The 23314-nt window shown below is 40.7% G+C and overlaps 1 long non-coding RNA gene across 3 annotated transcripts in view; it reads right to left on the bottom strand.

Moving 5' to 3' along the window:
* The window catches only part of LOC104138846 (uncharacterized), a 32971-nt gene extending 26538 nt beyond the window's left edge, over positions 1-6433 (bottom strand). For 2 of the 3 annotated variants that reach the window (XR_693005.2, XR_011135088.1), the window contains exon 1: positions 6018-6429. This is a non-coding gene — a long non-coding RNA (uncharacterized lncRNA). Of the gene's footprint in view, positions 1-6017 lie in introns of all 3 variants that reach the window. The other variant, XR_011135089.1, reaches the window with a different exon arrangement.
* Between the last annotated feature and the right edge of the window lie 16881 nt (positions 6434-23314).

Here is a 23314-nt window from a genome sequence, read left to right as displayed (position 1 = left end):
TGTTGCAGCCTTCTTCACCACCAGTGCTGCAGTAGGTTCATTAAAAACCATGTCCCTCAGAGTACAGAGAGAGGGACACTGTTTCTTAAGATATAGAAAGTAGGGTTGCGAGAGAACATGAGAGTTCAATAGCTCATCCCTGTTTGTCAATAGCAAGGGGAGCACAGGTATCAAAGCACTGACAGAGTAGCCCTGCAATTAAGAGGAGCTGGTCCATTTGGAGTCCATGAGCAATATAGCCTGAGTCCTCACAACAGGATCCCTTCCGGTAAGTTTTGAGTGAGGCCCTGGCAGATGCAAGCATGAGAGAAAAGGCAACACTATTTGCAGGATATCTTTGTGCTTGGTTAGGATCAACATAACATGCAGCTGAAAGAGGAAATTCCCCATTACTGATTTAATAATTGTCTCTAATTTCTTCATCAACGTCTTCTCACTCTTCTCAACACGCAGACTATGCCTTTCTACCATACAACTATGAATCAAAATATAGAATTAGCCTGCATCCTAACACTGGTTTGAAAACTTAGCTCAATCGCTTCATCCTCAATGTCACATACTATTTCATACTTTAATATCAACTTTAAAATAGATTAGAGGCTGATGAGCCGGAACAAAGCCAACTCATTACTTCTACAGCACTAACACCACTCTTTCCATAGCCTTCCTTCTCCTTTGCATCCATCACCCCTTTGTCTATGTCTCAACCACTTGAACTGTCCCTTTGACATCAACGTTAAGTGTTTGCCCAGCTACTTTACTGAGAAGGCAGAGTGCTTTGAGCAGAGACTTACACCTTCCAATAACGCACCAAGCACAACGCATACTGAAAAACTTGTCTTGCCAACCAACTCATCCCACTGTTCTTATCCTCTGAACCTCTGCTGGTCACATTGGGTCCCTTCAGGCAGAATGTTCATCTGCTTTTATGTCCTGTTATGTTTTGTAAGTACAGGTTCCTTCAAAAGAATAAGCAGTATCTACTGCAGCCACACCTATACTGGAAACACCTGTGCAATGATCTGTAGCTCATGTTCACAAAGAAAACAGACACTGTAAAGAAATAAGCATCCATTCACTTCGAACTTTGATATCTGGTCCTCTTCTGCAGTAGGGACCTGATTCTCTGAAGCAGTAAGCTGCCATAGCCCCTGAGGGACTTGAGTTTCTTCTCACACACGCAAATATAAATAAGGAGTCGCTCTACTGAAGCCAAGTGAATTATGCAGGTGTAACCTCAATGTGACAGAGAGGGCTCATGGATGTCAACAGAGACTGGAACAGGTGCCCTTTCATTTTTCACATGGTGATTTTTCATTTTCAGCCACTTGGTTTTGCACAGCTACAAGAACACATATACAGCTGTGATGCAATAGGACAGGATGGCTGATATTTAGGAGAAATCACACGCTTAGATCAATGCACACTGCAGGTATTCAGCTGGAACCAAATGTGTTGGAAGCAATGTAAACCCTGGGGGGCTTGTTCGCTAATCAATAAACACAAGGAATGCATGCCACTGAGGTATTGCTAGAGTGTTAATTGTAGCTATGAAGGATTTTTTTGTTTGATTGTTTCAGAGGGGTTTTTTTTGCATTACTAAAGAAGCACACATCATCAAAAAATATGGCTTTTACAAAACAGACATGATATGAAAAATATATGTATACTCCCTACTCTATATACTAATACTACATATTTTCAACTTTAGGAAAATGTATAACCTCATTAGAAGCTCTCCATGCTGCCCCATGACAGAAAAAAAAAAGGAAGTTTCTCATGGTTCCACTCCCCTGGTTTACCAGAAGTGACATTTAAGCAGTCACCTGGGGAAAAATCCCAATGGGAACACTGACAAAGCTTACCATCTGAAAAAGGTCAGACCTTCTATTCTTGCTTGAATACGTGGTGCTGACCTTAAAAACCTTCCAGTCTCAATCCATCTCCTCATAAACATATGATGGAGCAACTAGCTATGCCAATTCCATCCAGGAAGAGATGCAGGGGATCATTGCTCTGCAGAATTTTCTTATTCCTTGTTTATCTCTTGACAAATTACAGATAACTCAACTAAGCTGAGAGCAGGTGCTCAGCAGTACAGGCATCAGTGTAGGAGCACCACTTGGGGCACAGCCTGCAGTAGAGAAGAGTTGCCTCTCTCTGAAATGACTGTCTTGAAAACAGATAGCAAAAATGCAATAGCATTCAAAGTCCTGGTGGGAAGGGCACTCAATATAAATAGATAGAAAAAGGGAGATTTACGAAGACTAACTTTAGCCAAGACAATTCACAGTAGGAATTGTCATTTAGCAGCTCTGACTTGTCTCTGGAAAAGTCTGTTAGATACAGAGAGAAGCTACAAAGACTAGTCTTATTCAGCTAAAGGTACTTTTTTGAGACTCCTCTACTGTTTCACTGATTGAAGACTCATGCTCACTCATCCTTTACATAGCAAAAGAAAGATGTAGAAATACTCACCCTGCAGATGGAAACCAAAGCTCTGGTATGACCTTGAACACAAGGTCAAACAAAGATCTCACAGCTGATGTCAAACCCCAATCTTTCTGACCTTAATCATCAGTTCAGCCTTCATCCTGACACATTCCTCATTTGGTCAGTCGTAACCCTATAAGTATTCAGTGTTATATGCACTAACTCTACAGTCTGGTTTAGGATTGTCATCCTAGTGCTAGGTTGTCAAAGCTAAACTAGCACTACATCAGGTAGCTGGATGCTAATATAGCTCATGCCCCCTCATCAGTACAACTATCAAAGAGCCTGATCCTCCACAGAGGCTTCAGAAGAGTAGCGCTTCTGACTGAGTCATCCTGTGGGATGAAATAGGACAGCCCACAATGGTAATCCCGAATACTGCAGTGTGCTAGAAAATCAGTGAATAACTGCTGCAGTCACAGAAATACAATAAATATGCCCTATATGATTCCATTTTTAGTTGCTTTTTAATGCAGCACTGCAGTTTGTCAGTCTTTCTTGTCCCAGCTGGAATAGATGAATTGCTGATGCTTTTTAGGACCATTGGCAGATGAGCACAATAGAAACATCGCTCAGATATTGATGACTAATGCACGCAGAACGTTTCCAAAAACTATGTTGCCATCGCAGCTAAACAAAATGTACTAAATTAACATTCACATGGAAGGAAAGGAGCTCATTGCCACATATTCTGCATCTAAATGAACCTATGGCATCACTGCAAAATGCAGCTGAAACAAAAAACTAGCCATGGTTCTCTTGAAAGTTTCATGGACCTCTGTAAACCCAACTCAGGTTTCAGACTGGCAGCAAAGCCTGGAATAGCTCACAAGGTTTAGAATTTCATTATAGAAATTTCACACAGTCCTAGCAGCAAGTAGGAGAGGTTCTCTTAGGTCACAGTCCTATAGACCTCCAGATATCATCCTCACTAAATTATTATTGCTCTGGTATAAAAATGACAGATCATGCATTACTTGTAAGGTATAGTCCAGCACATATCAAAGTTCACAGAAATCTTTTACCAGCTAAAATGGATTAGATCAGCTTCCTCATGGGAAACCTCATAGACAGCTTTCCTCTTAGAGCTGGAAGTAATTTGCTTGAGTGGCACAAACCAGAGATAGAAAATCCTTGCAATGGCTGAAAAAGTCACTGCCACAAGAGCTGAAAGTGCAGAAAAGGAAAAAAGAACCTTATTTATATTTGGGGGGAGGGGGCAACCCTCCAACAACAACCACCAACATTTCTAGCAGCAAAACAATGGAGCTAACAGACTGACTAATAAAGCAAAAGGAAGAGCCCTCTGTCTGGATCAGGATTAAGTAGATGAGTCATGAAGTTAGTTATGTTGCTGTCGTCTCTGACTAAATGTTATACTGAAGTCCATATATAAAATGATCTGACTCAAGACAGAGTGAATTAGCTATGGGGAGTTAGAGCAGTTCAAGGGAGTCAGCACTCCCAACTTCTGTTCCTGGCTTTCACAGTGATTTCAACACTCCTAGACAAGCAATTGGAGATCTTTCCATCCACTTGTAAAATTATAAGCAAAAAACCAATTCGTTTCCCATCTTGTGTACTCTTAAATTTCCTATATACTTCCATATCTAGATTATGACATTACACAAAGCTTATAAATCCAAAAGCAGAATAGAGACCTTTTAGTCTTCTATTAGGCTGAGATACAAAACTGCTTGTTTTGTGGCTGAAGTAACTGTCTAAACGTTTACTGTTTTTCAGACACATTGTGAGGATTAATGTTTTACTGCACTTAGAAATTGTCTTGAATACCTTTTCCAAATCCCAAATCAGATTATAGTTTATTCTGCAGATACAAATGAGAAAGCAGATCTCAGTATCTCTGGCTGTGTATTTAATAGTATTAGCATCAGCACCCTTAGTAGAGCACTTTTTTGTAAGGATTTCAATCTTCTTTACTCAGGTGAAACTTTTATTGACTTGCAATGTGCTTTTTGCAATGCCATCAAACAACTGACAACACCAGATACAGACTCTTTCTTCATAGATAAATACCTATCATTCTTCTTCAAACAGGAATATCACCTTTGTGCTGCTGGTTATTGCAACTGCTGAAATCCAAACAAGGTGGATACATTTTAACAACCTAGCCTAACATACACTTTTTGAAAGCTCCCTTACTAAAGACTGACCATATTAATGAAATTATGGAAGGGGAGAGGGGGGCATAGGAAATTTTCTTGAAAAGAGGAGAAAATAGAATTTTTTTATACTCCTCATGGATTTCTGTTTCATTAGATTAGGGAGCAGTGCCTTTAATATAACTGACATGTGGCAACCACAAAGTAACCACAGTGAGTAAATCTGTCCTGCAGAAGGAAGCTAAAAATGCAGCAGGGTTTGCTTCAACTGCTAGGAAAGAATCAAGAAATGTTTCTAGCACTGGCTGTAACTAGGACTGGGGGAGAAGGAGAACTGAGAACACACTGTGAGTGACAGCTGAAAACAGAAATATCTCAGCATTGCGGGGTGGGGGAATCAAACAGGTCCCAGAATCTTGTCACTGCTCCTGTTCATGCTCCAGATCTTGTTCTTTTTTGAAAAAAGCAAGACAGTAGTTCTGACAGGCTTCTCTCTTCAGGGAAAGGCTAGAAACTCTGCTCGTAAACTATATATAATTAACTGCTGTTGTTTAATATACACATACACACATGTCCAGATAGGCACATATTTACATTTATGTGCAACAAATATGCAAGCTAGAGGAATTCTGGTAAAACTGTGTGTGGCTCTCGGATTACCCTATTGTTGGGAGATCACAGTGAGTTTCCCTCTTTTCCTTTAATATTCCCATCAGGAATGCAGCTCCCTTGTTTTTTGTTCCCCAGGCAGCCCAGCATTTAACAGAAGCAAATTATGACCATTCGGTTGGTTTAGGAATAGCAGGTAGTTGGAAAAATCATGATCTAATAAAACATTGCAATCAAAAAAATACCAACAAACTACTATAAATTCGGATATCTTTTAAATCTCTCTGCAACAGTTTTTATTTCAAACCAAAAGACTATGTCATTGACTCTCCCCTGAGTAATCTAAGTGACGGGGCTCTCTGAGGTGCAGTAATAGGATGTAAGTGAAGAAGTGGGTATTATTTTACCCGTGCTGTGATAATCTGAATGCACCACTGCCCAGCATCATAAACATTGAAGTGAGAAGTATTAACAGCACTTTCAAAGCCCTCATGCATGGGGATTGTCTAAGTAGGGGGTGAGACCAGATCTCCACAGCAAGAGGGAATATAAACGTGTAAAACCAGAGCAGAGACAAACATAACATTGTATAAAACCCCAAGAGAAAAGAGGGGAACCATGAAAGCTTGCTTTTTACCTCTCCAAGAAGGCAAACGGCTAGGCAGAAGTAACGTCAGAAAATAACATTGCAAGCAGAGAGTGCAATTCTCCTTAATAATCAGCAGTATTTTAAAGATCTTCTTGGAGTTTTGCCCTGAGATGCTTTAATTAAAGAAAGAAATCAAAGCTTACCAGTTACCGTCTGGAGCAGTGAGGCAGGCTGTACTATCGGATCTCTTCCCTTCCCTGGAATAATGCACACTGCAGAATAGTATCAGGCAAAGGAAAAAATTCCAAAAAACAAAAAAAAAAAACAAAAAAAAGCTTTTACACACAATAACAGTGGGCACCCCTTAAATTGCACAGTTTTCCTTCTCTTTTCTAGCCAGCAGGACTGCCTTTGTGCCCAACTCTCCCCCTCTGAGCGAGCCCTGGGGCACAGCCTCTGGCACAAGGCTGCCTCGGAGGAAGGCGCCCCAAGCGAAGGGGCCCCGGCAGGCTCTGCCCTGCGCCCCGCTGCCCCAGGCCACCAGGATGTGGGAGAGGACTGCTGGCAAGATGAACACACAGAGGCTTCGTATTTAAATTACATCAGGAAGGGGAAATCAAGCCTTCGACTGCCACTCACACACAGATTTGGGTGAACAATGTAACCAGCTGGAAGCAGGATTATTTAAAGGAAGACTTGGTTCAGTGCTGCATTGTGCCTGAATGAATGACAAACAAAGTATTATTAATGCAGAAAAAGAAAAAGGAATATTATTTGTAATTATTTTTAAAGACTGCTTTAATATCCTTTTCAATGTGAACTGTGCAAGCTAATGCCGCACAAACTTAGGAACCCACAGGTTTCCTGAAAGAGGTTTTCTCCTTCAGGAAAATAGAGATTCTCACAAAAAGATTTGTTTCCCAGGAGATAGCTATGTCTGCTCACCTATCTGAATTGTCCACAGCCTGCCTAGAATTGTGCAGATACTTCCCTAAAAGGGCACAGGGTGTCCTCCTCTTCCTCTAGCTTGCAATGTCATTTGCGAGGAAGACATGAAAAGACCCTCGTACCCACACACAGCCCCCCCCCCCCATCAGTAAAGTGCTGCTCATGGGCATCACATGCTGGAGGTCAGTTAATGGCACTTTGCTTGTGTTTGACACTACCTGACCTTTCCAGACACCCTTGGGAATGGTACAAGGTTTCTCCAAATCAGCCTGCGTCCTCTGCAGAAGGGTAAGCAGGTAATAATCAAGAGGAGAGACAATGCCCCTCACCACCATCACCACCAATTTCTCCTCATTATAATTACTTGGGGTCACCCCATACAGAGGTGCAACTTTCATCCATATCATTTTTTTAGAACTGAAAAAAATGCTTTTAAAAAAAAAAAAAGTAGTAAAGTAACTTATTGGATTGCAAGAATACTGTGTGTTGGTCAACAGCCCACTGGGATCACAGACCAGGACAGTTACTGAATGCTGCACAGAGTGAAGATAAAACTGTTCCTCTGTGCCAAATCTGGAAAACAAAAGGTGACAATTGTCAGTCACATGCAACACAATTTTTGCATTTCTATGACAACTGGAAGTTCTTTCACAAAAACTGCACTGATATCATGTTCCTCTGCTCTAACCTCCTGCTTTTCTCCAGAATACCCCTTCTGTCCTCATTTTAATCACAGTACAATGACCTAGCACTGTAGGCTTACACTTATTTCAGGTCTTGCCCATCTAGTTTTTTTTCCCCCCCCTGACATTTTCCTTATGCCTTCCTAGGAGAAGGTGGATAACAACATGTAAAATCTATGTGCCAGCAGGATCCAAAGATAAATCCAGGTACAGCTTCAGTGACATTTATACCTGCGCTGAAAAAAAAACCTATAGACTGATCTGTGAGTTGCTCCCAAATTACTAAGGATGATTGGATCTGAGAAACATAATAGCTTTGTACGCTAAGCCAGTCCTCCTTTGACTCCAGATGCAAAATTACCATTTTTCTGCTGAAAGGGTGATTTCATGCCATAACTTGCATGACTAAGGTTTTCAGAGAAGACTTTTGTTTAGATAAGGACAAGAGATGCCCTGAGGCTTGTATTGTAATGTTATATGGATATATAGATAGAGAAAGAAATTTTTTTGTCAAGCTGAGGGAGTGGTGTGATTTTTATCTGCATGATTACTTACTGACAGATACTGGGAACAGTAAGATTCCTCTTGACCTCTCTTCACCCCTGTCTGGTTAGAAACTTAACAGACAGCCTGCCTTTGCAGCACCTGGGTACCACAGGCAGTCTCGGCTGTGCCCACTTTCATTCAACTGGACACTCCATTTTCTTTAAAATAGAGCTGTTTTACACTCAACATCTGATCTACAGCTCTCTGGGAAAAAAAAATTTCTGGGGCTGACAATGGTCCTAAAGGAAAATGGTCGAAGAGAACACTTGCTTCTGTGCTGATATTTTTCACAGCTCCTGGGATGGGGCCCCCCCTTGCATTATTAAATAAACTTGCACTTGCATCACTTTTGCTATACTTTCAACCTCCAGCTAGAGGAATCTGCATTACAAAGCAACCTGAGCAGCTCTGCCTCCAACAATGGCTGTGTGGTCACTGGGGAAGCACTGTGCATGCTGATGCTCTCCCCTGTTTACCACTTCTACAGTGGGTGTAGTCCCTTCATTAATGCATGACAAATAGTGGTTTGATGGCAAGCAGTGCTGCAAGAATATGATTAACTCTTTCAAGGCTCTTCAGGATGTTGCTGGAAACTTCACTGAGCATCTAAGGCTTTTCATTATTTTTCTTCTAGTCTTGTACTTGAGACAGTAGATAATCCTAGTTCAGATTATTAGATAGGCCAAGGCATATAGTTTTATAGGTTAAAAAAAAAAAAGTACTCAGCAATTTCTGAACTCAAGAGCAAGTAAGACAGTTTTGTTTCAGCATTATCTAAAATAGATTCACTAAAAGGAAAGCTAAAAGCAATATTAACTATCCAGCCCTTTTATCCACAAATCTAAAAACAATTTAGAAAATGAAAAGTTATCCCCATTTTACATATAAGAGAGGACAAATGAAGTGACTTGCTTTCTAGGTAGGAGATATAACTTTCAGCTGAGGAAGCACTTCAACTTCTGGTTGAGGAAAGCTGGAATAATGCAACAGGGAAGGACTGCTATATAAAGGCTTTGATCTTCTATTTGCTCCTCAAAAATGCACTCCTGTCACTGCTGGAGACAGCATACTGACCCAGTACTGCAGTGCTTGTGTTATATAGCAGTCAGCAACAGGCTGGTCTCTGAGTTTGCAGCTCCACACATTATTCCACACCTAATTGACACGCCAATTCAAAAGCCTGAAGCATGTGTTTAAATCTGCGTGTTCTCTTGAGCTCAGCTAACTAATTCTCCAGCAGGAATAGAAATAAAGACAACTCTGTCAGCCACTTCAGTGAATCTGAACCTAGAACAAGTGGTATCTTAAATGGTCTTAAATTTGTCCATCCATCCAAGCTTCAAAAGACAATTTTAAGCCTTCTCCTAGCCGGATAAACATCAATGAATGCATAACAGTGCAATGACTATACTTTAAGTGACAAAATTCACTGATACCATTAAAACAAGCACCTTTTAGCTGACACATAATACCATATTACTTGATCTAAAGTAGAAAAAGTAGAAAAATAAATATTTAAATAAATACGCACCTAAAATGTACTCCAACTCTGGCAATTTCAGAAGTCTAAAGAAATATTTTCCTTCAAGTATCATTGTTGACATCTAAAGAATCGTCTTTCAGCAAAAGTTGACTGAAAGTTTAAATGTTTTTTACCCTACTTTTGCTTATAAACTGTCCACGATACAGTCATTGTAAATGTCTCCATGTTAAAGAGATAGAATCCCCCATTACTTTAAGCTTAAAGATTCTTCCCAGTTTCAGCCTTATCCTTATTCAACTACAGAAAGGGAAATAATATCCATCTTGGATTTTATTCCACATTTCAAAATTCCAAAACCATCCAAACGAGAACTGCTTGCGTATAGTGCAGTCTTTGTTTTGACTGGCACCCAGAAGGAATTATGACATACTGTCAAAGTGAACTTTGCAGATTAGAAGTAAGTAAAATAAGTTTTCTGTTTTCCAAGTTTTCTCTTTATATAAAAATATTTGTAATTAAATAGGTAAAACATAGGTGTTATAAACTTGGAACCAATGTAGTAAACTGGATGAAAAAAAAAAAGTAACTTCTATCCCCATAGATGTTTACCAAGAATGTGAAAAGCATACCCATTTTGTGTGTGTATATATATATATTTTTTTTAGCTTTGAATAAAATTTTATCTGGTTTTGTGGCTATGTAGACACGTAATAGAAGTGCCTACATTTACATCCATATCACATCCACATATATGTGCACAAACGCATTGTTCCATAGTAGGAGAATGCATTTCTATTCCACAGTTCTATATAAGAATCTCTGTCACGTATCTCACATCTTAGCATTAATTCTTGTATTTGTGTTTTGGAAGAAGGCGCAGCTCCAAAGCTTCAACAAGTTTTAGAAACAAGTTAAAACTATTAGTTAAAGGTCTACCTAGCCCTAACACTGTATGAAAATCTTTGGGTGTAGGGGTAGATGTTTAAGCAACAGGATATTATGGCTGCTTACTTATTAAGCACAGATATTAGAAGAATATCAAGCTGAAATTGTCTTGAAAATTTCTTTTAAAAAATATTAAAACTTTGAAGATGCAACAATGCAATATGATCTAGATCCTGCAAAATAAATAGCTTACCATGCATGCACGCTGGAACTGAGGTCTTTGTGGAAATCATCTTTTTGCCTCTCTTTGCACAGCATAATATCATCTTGACGATATGACAAGTATGTACTGTCACTGCATCTCCAAATGAATAATATAGCAGGTAAGGACAAAGAGTTAATATTATTAGCGAAAATGCAAATGGTAAATTCCATATTTTCAAAAGTCTGTTTTTCATCAGCTTTGACCTCAGTTGGTTTCTTGCCTGTCAAATATTTGATTTTCATAATCCCATTGTTCTAACCAAGCTCTTTTAAAGTCCTCTAATGATGTGTATTTGTAAAATCGTATATCTCCTTTGTTGAAGTTTCTATTCTAATCTGGGAACTTTAATTTTCAGAGAAGCCAATTCCTTAGTGGTGCGGAAGCATCAAGATGAAGGTTCAGTGAACTCGAGGTCAATAAGTCATGCATTTCTTTTGACTAGTATTTGTTCTTGACAAGCAAGCTGCTCACAAATCCCTTTTGCAAGTTTAAGGCTCTGTGTAGCCTGCAGAGACAAAATTAGAATATAAACATCTACTCACTAGAGAAAACAAGGGAGTTATTGTCACTGTAAAGAAGGAGACATCTAAACCATACCCCGTCTGCATTAATTCCTTTATTGTGCACAGGCAAGCTGACAGTTACACCACTGAGTAAACTGCAGTTATCTAGTCAAATGATCATTTAATGTTCTTTATTTTACTTTTTCTAAAGAAAATTGATTTCTTGCTATTTATGTTCAGGGTATTTCATTGTGCTGTGATTATAAACTAGACTGAATGCATTTCTACTGACTCCCTGCAAAGTGTGTTTTACAATCCTTCCTGTTTGTACAATGCAAAATGTCTTTTTTAATTGTCTTTTTTTTTTTTTTATGAGATGAATGCTTATTTGTTTACTCAGAAGCTCTGGAAGAGTTAGGCTGGACTCAATTCTTTAGACAAGACACTATGAGATATGGAAGGAAATATCTCCAGTGATGATGTCTGCTGTGTAAATGACAAGACTGTCTACAGCCCATTAAACTTCATCAAGTATTTGCAGATATTTAAAGTTTAACTTGTAAGGACAATTCCTCAGGCAAGTTCTAGGTCATAATTGTAACTCATGTCACATCAGGTGTCTTTTCCGTTATGTTGTATTATACAACACCTGTAGCCCAATAACCAATCAGGAAATAAAAAGGCAGCCCTGAAGAGTTTCCACTCTAAGTGGGTAGTGAAAAAACAGCACTACTGGAATCTGCTGAGGTTGAACAGCAGGGGAGGTAGAACTAAAATTCACATTTCCAGATGCTTTTTCCTAAACACATGAGATAATCCTATTAGGATTTAGGAGTACCTTTCCAGGAGAACAGAAATAACAAGAGTTGAGGAGGAGGGAGAGCTACAGCAAACAAAGTTTGAGTCAGTGAAAAAGCAAGGCACGTTCAAATTCAGCAACCATATAGCCATAAGGGCCTGCATGTGAGCAGATATACTGCACTGAGCAGAGTTCCTGGCCACTGCAGCTCCCAAGAAGGGTCTGTGTCAGCACAAGGATGTGCAGGTCCTAGTGCCATTAAACAGAGCTGAAAAATCTCCATATTGCAGGGGAAGGAATACAGTTTGGTAGGGGATTTTCACGGTCTCTGTGCAAATTACTTCATATTTGAAGTGCCTTAGGGGAAAAAAAAAGGGATCCTTTATTTTAAAAACTGCAAATTTTCCAGCTGTCCTCAAGTACTACAAATGTAATTAGTTTAACCACCCCCAATGTGAGAGCCATTTAAGGACAGACACTTAGGCACAGGTTTTGAAACATGTTCAACATCCTGTGATTATTTTTTTTCCTTCCTTCCCACATCTCAGTAAGTAAAACCTTATTGCTGTGGAAATAAATGTGTGAAAATCAATCAGGGACCTTTGCAAGCTATTAAAAAACCTAACATAGCACTACAGGTTTACCACCAGCAGTGAAAAAGAGGCTTTCTATGAAACCATGTGGGAAAAATTCCTCATGACATAAGGATTCTGACAGACATATAGGATATTTTGAATAATCCATCAGCCATTTACCTAGAAAACCACAATCACTTTCACAAATATATCGCTATATAAATATTATTTTACTCCTGATGTCTTATTATCCTCACTTGACAAAACCATCTTATGCAGAAATACTTGGTTTGGGGGAAGGGGTTGGATCTTATTGCAAATATCAATTGTTAAAACAAAGAAAAATGTAGAATTTCTGTTCCCACCCACTCTGAACAGTCTATTTACCTTGTCTGTGATACCGTTCTTTGCTTCTCAGACGACTGAATAAATATCTTTCTCCTCCTGGTTGCTTTTACTCCACATGTGCAGCTTGGGAGTGCCGCAGGGTTCCTCTCCGAGCGCAGAAGCCCCGAGCCGCACCATGCAGGCAGGAGGAAGCCCTTGAGCTGACAGCTTCACCAGCCAACTGCTCATCACAAGATTCAGTGAATATGCCTGCATCACACAGAAAGCAAAAACAAAGTGATCATCTTCCAGCAGAAGTTGGAAGCTCCTTAGGCAGCTTCTCCTTAGGCATCTAAATACCTTGCATGGATGCAGTGCCTGCTCTCCAAACACTGTCCTGACAGCTCTAACCCGCTGCAGTTTCTTTTCCGTGCTTTTCACAAGGTAGGTAGATTGAGAATACAGCAAAGCTTGAGCTTTCATGTTGCTCCCCATCCTTGTGTGCAAGTGTTCACTGTCCCCTCCCTGAGATACATTTTAGGTTATGTTCTTAAATGCTCAGGATCAACAGCACGACATTTCCATCCGGTATCAAACCTTCAGCTTTTATGGCTTGCAGGGCTGACATAACACTCTTCTATTTGATGCTATGGTAAGCGTTTGGCTTGCTTATCTACATACTGTTTTTAAGTGTGGTGCTAGGATTAAACACTAATCTCCAGTTAGGATTCATATTTGATGAGCTGTGAGACTAAGTATTCTGGTGGGTGTACTCCAGCTGCATTCCAGTATTACCTCTGTAATATTGTGAAGATGAACAGGCCTTTCATACTTGACTCTGCTGTGAAGATCTATAGGAGGCATCCTTTTCTCCATCTGGGAGGCTGGATGTACCAGGGATCCTGCATCCAAGATACTACTATCCTGATCATCTCTAGCATCCCCTACACAACACTGGGAGGAATAATCAGAAAAAGAGGGACCTTGGCAGCTGCAAACCTGACAGGGCTCCTTGGGCACAAGAAGTTTTCTTGGCTGCCCATACAGCAAGCTCATGAAATCTCCAGAGAATAGTATGAAAAGATAAGCCCAGGTCGACAAAAATATGAGAGTCCTTTCAGTAGGAATGTCAGGCCTTTGCCTATACCAGAAGGTAAATTCATCACAGCTTAATTCAACAGGGATAAATCTACTTTTGAAAGAATGAAAAGGAAACAAACTCACGTTAATCCAGTCTTGCAAAATTTTGCTCTCATGCATACCAGCTGCCCAGGGTGGAAAGCGCTATGACACCTTTGCAGGATGCATTTAATCAGCAGCATAACCTGACCTGTTCTACAGGGAAAACCTTCTATGTACACACTTTCTAGCTCTGACCTGTGCTGCAGCATTACAGGAGTTTATTCTCTAGTTATGGCAACACTTTTCCATCACAGGAGAAGTGCATCCTTTATGGCATGGGCCACTAGCTCTTTTTGCTCTCAGAGCAGCACTAGCTAACTTCAATCACGTAGACTATGTGCCTCTTTTGGTTAGAGCGCAATGCACCAGAGCTCTAAATAACGCCTTTCAAATTTTCCAGGTATGCTTTTGTAATGCACCCTCCCTAGAATGACAACAGCTTCTTGGAACACGCTCTTTTCTGGTTTTATGTACTTCTCAAAATTTGCAAATATCAGAAGAGGGGGTTGGCCAGAAAAGCACATTAAGTTCTGCATAAATCTCTGCATGCACTTTATTTTGTGGACAAACTATCAGCACAGGTATTTTCCAGTTGGATTAAGAGGAAAAGCCTAGAGTTGTGAAGTTGAACTTGCAGGGGCCGATTCCAGTGCTGCAGCTACAAGAGAACAGATCTCACCAAAACCAGTGGGATCTTTTCCATCATCTGCAAAAGGCTTGAAGGACATACCATAGCATCTCATTTATTAAGCATGACAGTAGAGCTCTTCCCAGGATGGATTGAGTATTTTCACAACTATCAGGAGTTGTGAAAAAGTGATTCTCCTGACCTCTGGTTTATTTTAAGGAGAAACTCTCCCATTTCTTTCTTGGCTCCCCCTTTCAGGGAAGCTCTCACATTGCTGATGGCACTGAGCTCATGTAAGTCTCAGTTATTCTGGGGTCTCTCCAGAGGGAAATATTTTGATGCTCATGTTCTGTTCATTATTCTCTCAAGAGAGGAAAGAAGCAGGTCTTTATCTAAAGGAACCGAGTCAGCCCACCATGCTCTTGCCTGACTGGCTTACTCATCTTGATAAATGCCAGCTAAGATCAGAATTTACTGCCATTAGATGCATCTAAAACATGAAGTTGTCATTACTGTGTCAGCACCAATGATTGTTTCCAACCATGATAATGGTGAGGCCACATTTTGAACACACACAGATTTTAGTTTGAAATGGACTACCAAACCAACTGTTTCCCATAACAGGACAGAAACCTTTCACTCACGCTTATGAGCTTTGTCACCATCTTTCAACTGGAAAACAGAAATATCCCTCCCAGTCTGTGACTCATATGGGACCCAGCAAACAGTTACCTCATGGCTGGGGGCTGGAGGAGCTAAGAGAAAGTCTGGGACAGTTCAAAGACCCTATTTGAGCCAAAGTCTGAGGAACACTTCGCTGAGTAAAGAGACTGCAACCAGTTCTGCAGCATAGATCCTGGTGTCCTGATCCTCCTGCACTGCCAAAGCTCCATCAACAGCAGCATGTGAGCTAATGAAACACAATGCTGATGCAAGAACAGCAGAGGACTCTGTGCCCCCTTTTTCACATTCGTCTTCAAAGCACAGGTTAGCTCTAGGATAAGTAATCCCATATCAACAGCAATACAAGAAGAACTCAAATTCATTCTGACCCACAGCGCAACATTTAAACAAAATGCTTAAGTACTTCTCTGCCCAGCAAAGCACTTAAGTGTGTGGTTTAATTTATAAAAGGTAAGCAGTTGTGTATGTGATTGGGGCTGTTGAACAGGGGACTGTTACACCAACTACTACATATATATGTATATATAATTATATATAGACAACTGTTAAAAATACGTATATAGCTGCTTTTAATATCAGGTTTTGAGGATTCTCAGTGGGTTTGTAGAAATTACATAGCTCTGCAAACAAGCCACATTTAGTAAAATATGATTCAAGCATAATTACATACATTGTTCAAGTTGCCTTCCATTTTCCCTAGCAGAGATCTGCCTCTGCAAGGCAGCAACCTGTGCTTTACTCCCCCAAACCAGCACCTAAAGTTGTGTAGTTTTTCTGTTCCCATCAGACTGAGTGCAAAGGATTTTGTATGAATACAGATTTATGACTTGCTGCTTGAAAATATACAATGTCAAGTGTCCCACTGAGTTTTATTGAGTTGGCTGTGGTTGTACCCACTACTCAGTGCAGTATGATTATTTCAGACTTTAGTCCTGCCAAATCCTGTTCTACAGAAGGGTTTCATATTTTCCCCCTCCTCCTTGTCTGACTATTTTGGCATCTAAACCACACATATTATGGTATTTATACTGAAAAATAAGGCTAAGTGTGTATTTTAAAGTTGGGACTTCTGCTCATCACAGGAATTGTCCGAGACTCGATAGGCTCTGCATAACTTTACCTAAGTTTTGTCCAGCCTTTTTTCCTTGCCTAAGTCGTTTTGATTCAGTTGCACTGAAAGCTCCCCACATTTTGCTCAGTTTACACTTCAGTTGGCAGCATCACTTATTTATGTGTCATTGTAATGCAAATTGTTTGCAGCTATTCAGCATAATACTACAAAAATTCCAGAAGAAGCAGAAATCATGTGCATTTTAGTTTGATTTTCTCCTCTAGCAAAGTGACATGAGTTAAGCTTATTCTCCCTAAAATAAATTCAGTTTTAAAAAAGCCTTGAAAAATTACCTAGCAGACACATGCAGCAGCAGATCAAATTTGTTTCACCGTCTCACTGGCTTTACAGGGTTAACATCAGGTGGAAGCTTGCTTTCTGCTCAAATAGGAACTGCCAGCTTTGGAGCAAGAGGCAGAGCATTCTCTTCTCCCCATGGAAGGGAAGTGCTTTTTGGGTGCCCGGCCACCACAGAGGCCACAGGCTTGTTGCAATTCTCTAATTGCCAAGTTTAACATTTGAAAATATTTCCCTTCCATAGAGGTGGCAATTAGGCCTTTATTTCTCTTCAAATGGGGAGACTGAAATAAACCCACAAAGAGCACAGCAGTTAAAGGGGAGACAGTAATATAATGTTGTAAAATAACTTCCCAAGGAGACAGTGTATTAACACTACTGTATACTCCAATCCCTAGAGAAAATATGAGGTTCCTAAAAACAAGGGCACTTATGGGCACTGCAAGGTGATGATGAACTTCAAAGACTGTAAGGGCATCTTTTGAAAGACTAGATATGCATCTTACTAAAGCTGCCTTGAGGGCACATATAATTAAACAAACCAATAGGAAAACCAAACAAAAACAAAACAAACAAAAAAAACCAAGCAACTCCAGAGCACCATTACCTTGTTCAAAGTATGGCTGCCTACATTCCCAAGAGGCTAGTAGTAAAAAGAAAATTGTAGGTTACTGTTACCACAGTGCCTAATGGCCTTGTGTTTAAAAAAAAAAAAAAAAAGTTAATCTTAAGGATTAACCAAAAAGCTTCAAGTGGAAAGTACCTTTGTCTGTATTTCGTAACAGTTTCCTAAGCCACAGGAGTATCAATCCAAGATTTTAGGCTAAAGTTTTCAGGGAACCTAAAGACAATTTGAAGCCAACCTCCCAATGAAGGTCAGTAAGATCAGAGTACTTATCTCCCTTTGGCTGTGAAAACTGTACTGTTTTATAGTCTTCCCATTACATTCAAAGGATTTGAGAGATTCACTGATTGTGGTTTTGGAGCACCTAGATAAAAATCTATTCCCTTGGTAATGTAAAGCTGTTCTCACACCTTCCAAGGCATATATGGAGTGAACCACAGGGAGAGAGGAAGGACGGCCCACTGCCTTTGCTGCTAGCTGGGCCTGAGGAAGTCAGAGTTCATTTCCCGAGTGTGCTACTGGCTACTAGTCACACTTCCTCTTTCTGCTTTGATATCTCATCTGTGCAGTTAGAGTGACTGTGCTAATAGTAATCCTTTACCTTGCAGACCACTTGTAGTTAGCTACTACAAGCTTTCTAGTCCCATAGAGCCCTTAAACTACAGTGATACATGACGGATCAGAACAGAATGGACCATTTTAGCATGAAAGCAGCTGTGGATAATCTAGGACAGGGGTTTAGCATGGTTCACACACCCCAGAATCATTCCACTATCATGCGTTGTCACTGTTCAACAACCTCAGAATAGAACCACGTATTCATATGCCTTGAACTTTCTTCTTTTGACAAAGCACTTCTTCCAAGAATTTGTGAAGGTTGCTGCAGAACTCTCACTTTGTTCAAGTGTCCCTTGTGACAACCATATCCCGGAGTGTATTAGAGTTTAAAAATACAGTAGCTAGATAAGCAGTGGCAGGAAGATAGAGGAATTCAGAACTTTGAGATTTAGAAGAAAAGATATTTCTAATCTCCACTGAAAATATAAGACAATATGGATAAGGCAGACAAGCATAAGGAGGCTGTTACAGACAGGCTGGAAAGAGGGAAAAGAGGAAGGGGGGCAGTCAGCAACTCACACCAGCAAGTGAGCTTGATAGCAAGATGAGAAACAGGTCAGAGCAAGACACGTATAGCAAGCAAGTAGAGCACCAGAGAGATATGGTCTAGAAGACAGGTCAGGGCAAGTCTATGTCTATACTTTGCTTTGTTCTTATTTTTGGCTTTCCACATACCTTCAAAAGGAGAGATTATCAGATAAGAATCGATGGGACACCATTAAGACAGAAGGTTTTTCCAGCTCTATTGTGTGCATGACATTCCTTCCCCTTTGGTCTCCAGAGATCTTTCATACATCTGGGGAGGTAATTTGCAAAGCACGCACACAGCAGAACTATGCAGTGATGCTGCCTTTGGTTAGGAATTTGATCAAAGGTACAATTTAAAGTCGATGTTTAATAGCCTCAGAGTGTTTCTTTACCAGGGGAGCGTATAGCCCAGCCTGTAACATACACTTCTGTGCTATCAACAGGTGCCAGGAAGCATGCCAAAGTCCCTCATCTCACAAAAACCTTCTGCATTTCCTGTTGGTGTCCATGCACCCTGGGTAAAGGAATTTTAGACCATCAAGGCTATAAGGTAGGAGATTCGGCCACCTCAGCTGAAGAACAATAATTGATACCAGATGCTGGTTTCCTGAGGGCTAATTCTACAATAAGATAATATATGGGAGGCAAAAAGTCTATATCGTAGCAATGTCCTGGGAATTGAGGAGAAATGTGAATGGAAAGGCTGATTTTCACTGCAGCAGTCAGAAGAGCTCTATTTTTAAAGGTCAGAAGCACCTGCATAACCAACATGGGGAAAATGTTTTTGTGTGTAACAGTTGGGAAAAGAATAAGCAACTGTAGAGCTGCACAAAATAGTATCACAACTAGTGCTGCCAAGGTTAAAGACAACCTGATGTAGTTAACTTGCTGTTTACATATTAAAAGACACTAACAAAAGAGATGAGGGTTGAAATGGAAGAGAGCCTATTGTTCTAACCTTTCAAGTGTTCTTTTACAGGAAACTACCAATTTCTCCCTCTTCTTTCCTTCATCTCCTCACTGAGTTAATCTCCTAACAGTTCCATTCCCAAAGCATTTTCCAAGTTGTCCACCATATTCATTAAATTTTAGCCAGTGATGCCTTGCCTCGAAATTAGTATAGACAGCACAATTGTAAAGAAACTCAAGCCCTTACATCGCCAGGCATACTCTGGCAGATAGTCCTGAAAACCTGCTCAGCACCCACCTTCTTGCAGGGCTTCTTTGACTGAGACACGCATGACAGCCACTCAGCACACAGTGCTCTCAACAACCCACAACGCATGCTGCTTCTTTCCCAGCCATAGGCTGAACAATGGCAAACAGAGAACACAGGAGAAGGCAGAAGCTATTACCTAGCTAAACCTAGGAGACATAGGAAGGAGCCAGGAACGTTGCAGAGGCCCATGCAAAGGACTTAGAGGTACTGGGGAAGGTCACAGCAGGGATGTAAGGAAGATGAAAAAGCTCGGTATATTACAGGGGATAACCATAAGAAATACGGAGGCTGCTGAGATTATTGCAGAGGAGGAATTCAGGAGAGATTGGACAAAACTCCATTGCTCATGCGACAGTTCCTCTCTTATCCTTTAATATTCAATGTTATTTTATAGCAGCAGGATATCCCTGACTCTTCCTCTGCTTTGGAATGTAAATAGCAGCTGTCTCTGTATTTTGCTGGTGCAGAGGCATGCTGTAGGCATGCTCTGTCTGTGCTATCAGCAGGGCCTCTCAGGAGGCAGTCAGGAGAAAGCCTAGTTTGTTAATCTTGACAGGGCTTAGCAGAGAGATCAGATTTGAAGAGTTCGGCATCAACAAGACTTGGATAATTCTAGACATACAGAGAAGAGGAGCTTTAAGAACCTAAGGAACCCTCTTGGTAGTGATACCCAGCTGCCTACAGAAGTAGGCAGGAGCAGTGAGGATTATCCTTTTGGATTTAGGTGCCTAAGTTCTTCCTCAAGTTCCTCCTTAGGCATCTATTCCCTTCTGTAAATCCAGCTTTGCTGAACTTACTGCCCCTTTCTTTTCCCAGTCTGTGGAGCAATGGTTAACAATACCTAACTGTCAGAACGAAATCAAGCATCCTGGAGCCTCGTTTTCTCTGCATAGTCTCACAGCTGACTTACGTACAGGAAGACGATATCCTAGAGGAACAGACAGCAGGGCAAGGAGCAGCCATCAGCAGCAGGAGAACAAGAAAACCAAGGGACTGATTTTACTTCTGACCCACTGAAGTAAATTACAGTGTTGCTGCTGACCCCAGGTTCCCATCAAATGTGAACTTGACCATGAGTCTGTGATTCACTTTTAGAGGGCTATTCATCATTTTCCCTCCCTTTTGCTGTAATTATGCCTGAAGAATCCCTCACAGGTAGTTTTTCTAAAATCTTCTCTCCTCTGCTATATAAGTAAGTAGAAATATTAAGACCCTCTTGCTAGAAGCCTGAGGATTCCTGCAGAGTCTGTTTCAATGCAAGTCTCCTTAGTAACAAAGAAAATGGAGAAAAAGAGAGAGAGAGAGGAAGAGAGAAGAGTCTCTGCACAGAATTCATAGTCTGCCTTTCTCGGGTGTTTGCTGCCATGCTGCTGCTCCAAAGATTATTCAGCCTGTCCTGTGTCAGCACCTCCTCACAGCTCCTAACTTCCAGCAAGGATTGTTTCCAAGAGGAATGTTTTTTCAAAGTTCTCAATGAAGTATCAGCTGTACTTTAAAGAGATTATGGTGAGAGCATTCCTAGCACATCGGCTCCACTGTGCAGTGAGCCTTGCGATTAAACAGCTCAGCAAAGGTGGTTTCCAGGGATAAACTGTGCCAGGGATGACCATGTTTCCTCAACACAGAGGGGGAGAATCTAATAAAAAGTAAGGATGGAGGAAAACTGCTCCAGCTCTACAGCTATTACTAGTATCTCTGAGCATTGTCACTGCTTTGCCTGTGCTGTCAGGTGTCACTTTGCATTGGTTCTGGACAGTGCTCAAAAAAAAAATGGTGGAACTCATTTAATTCTGCAATGCATGACTGTGCTCTGCAGCAGGGCCATGCAGAAAGTTAAGTGACCTCTTAATGCTGGTGGGAGCACTGCTCAACAAGTTCAAGTGGGCTCTCCAATAATTTATGCAAACACCTTTGTGCCTACACTGGTCCTTTAAACCTCCTACCTGGCTGTTTTAATAAAACATTAAAAAGGTAAGTATAAATAAATTCCAGCGCTCCCTCCCTATCATCCCCTAAAGCAGCTCCCTACCTGAACTGGCAATCCAAAGAGAAAGAAAACAGTGAGGCAAGTAAATAGCTGGTGTATAATGGATGCTCCCACTCTGAGGTACAATCTGTGCAATGGTTGGAATCCAGCTATGGGCCTGTGAGCACCACGTATAACCCAGCAATAGAGTGAAACAGCAGCAATAAACCCAGAAAAAGCACAACAAAGTCCTTACATACACCTTCTTTGCCAATATTCTTTTCCATACTCTCTCTGCTTGTTGTAGGACCTTTTTATAGGAGATTCATTTTTCCAGCGTGTCTTTCAGGGACGACTTCTTAGAATAAAGCTGAGCAACTTTGCCTCTTAACAAAAGACTTGGTACTCAGCAGTTGCCGATTATATTTTTCCTGCTTTGAGTAAACATGGTAGAAATATCCTTTGCACGTTCTCACAAGGAATCCAGATCGTTACATGTTCTTTATTACCACTCAGAATGACTGAATGGTAAAGTTCATTTTGCTGACCATGTGGCAGTTTACTTTGAACTACACATATAAGCAGAGTTAATCAGTTGACATGAGACCTACGTTCATCCTATAAGCATTCTCATTACACGCTTTTAAAGGCTGGTATTAGCTCTGAACTGAAAGCCACATGCACCAAAAAAGAAAAAAAAAAAGTAACTGCTTTTTCTTCTGACTTCAATCACCTGCCAGCACACTTTATGTTTGCTATCAAAAAACACTATTTTTTTAATGACTAGTCAAACGCAAGTTAAAATAGCAGCTTCAGAGCAAAATCAGGTCTCAGTGTTTTATCACAGTGCACTGAAATTACACCTTCACATCCAAGCTGTAGACAGATTCTGTATTTTTAGGTGAATTTGGGGAAGCCAATTTAATGCCCGCTTTTAAAACATCTGTTAGCTATTCAACACACTTGATGCAACAGGGAGAAACGTCCTGCTGACAGTTGCAAGACCTCAGCCAGACCTGTAGACCAGAATACCTGACAGATAATACTTTTAAGCAGCTCCATAACCATTTAGCTCCAAAGCCAAAATCAACTGTATCCTCTCTGTCCTACTAGATTGGGAAGCTTAGCTTTAAGTAAAACCTTTCACTGCTCTGACAACAGAAAAATAGAGCTCTTCATTAAGGCTAGAGGGACTTTTCCTATAACGACATATACATATATACATATTTCAAGCAGAAATGTAACATCAGGGGAACTGGAGGTAGACTGAAGTGATCTTTTTATACAGACACATACCTGATTCCTTGGGAGAAATTAATGCACAAGCAGGAATTTTCTTTGTTCATCTTCGAGGAGGGAGCCGGCTCTGACAGAGCTGTGGGATCTGTCCCACCAGGCGACTCATTTCGTCAAGGGCCCCGGCCTCTCCACCTGCTGGGCACTGCTCCATTGCAAGTTTCTTGCTGGCCTTGTCCTGCTATCTTGAGGGTCAAAGGCACCACAAAGCATCCTTTCCCCCACAGCAAGTCACGAACAAGTCCAGAGCTACAGGGGGAAGAAAGAAAAAAAGTTCTCCAGCACAAATCTGAGCTGATAAGTACTACTGAGGAACTCTCGGGTTATAAAAG

Source organism: Struthio camelus, chromosome 17, assembly GCF_040807025.1.
Source record: "Struthio camelus isolate bStrCam1 chromosome 17, bStrCam1.hap1, whole genome shotgun sequence".
In the NCBI taxonomy this organism is placed as follows: Eukaryota; Metazoa; Chordata; class Aves; order Struthioniformes; family Struthionidae; genus Struthio; species Struthio camelus.
This window is presented reverse-complemented; position numbering and strand designations above follow the sequence as displayed.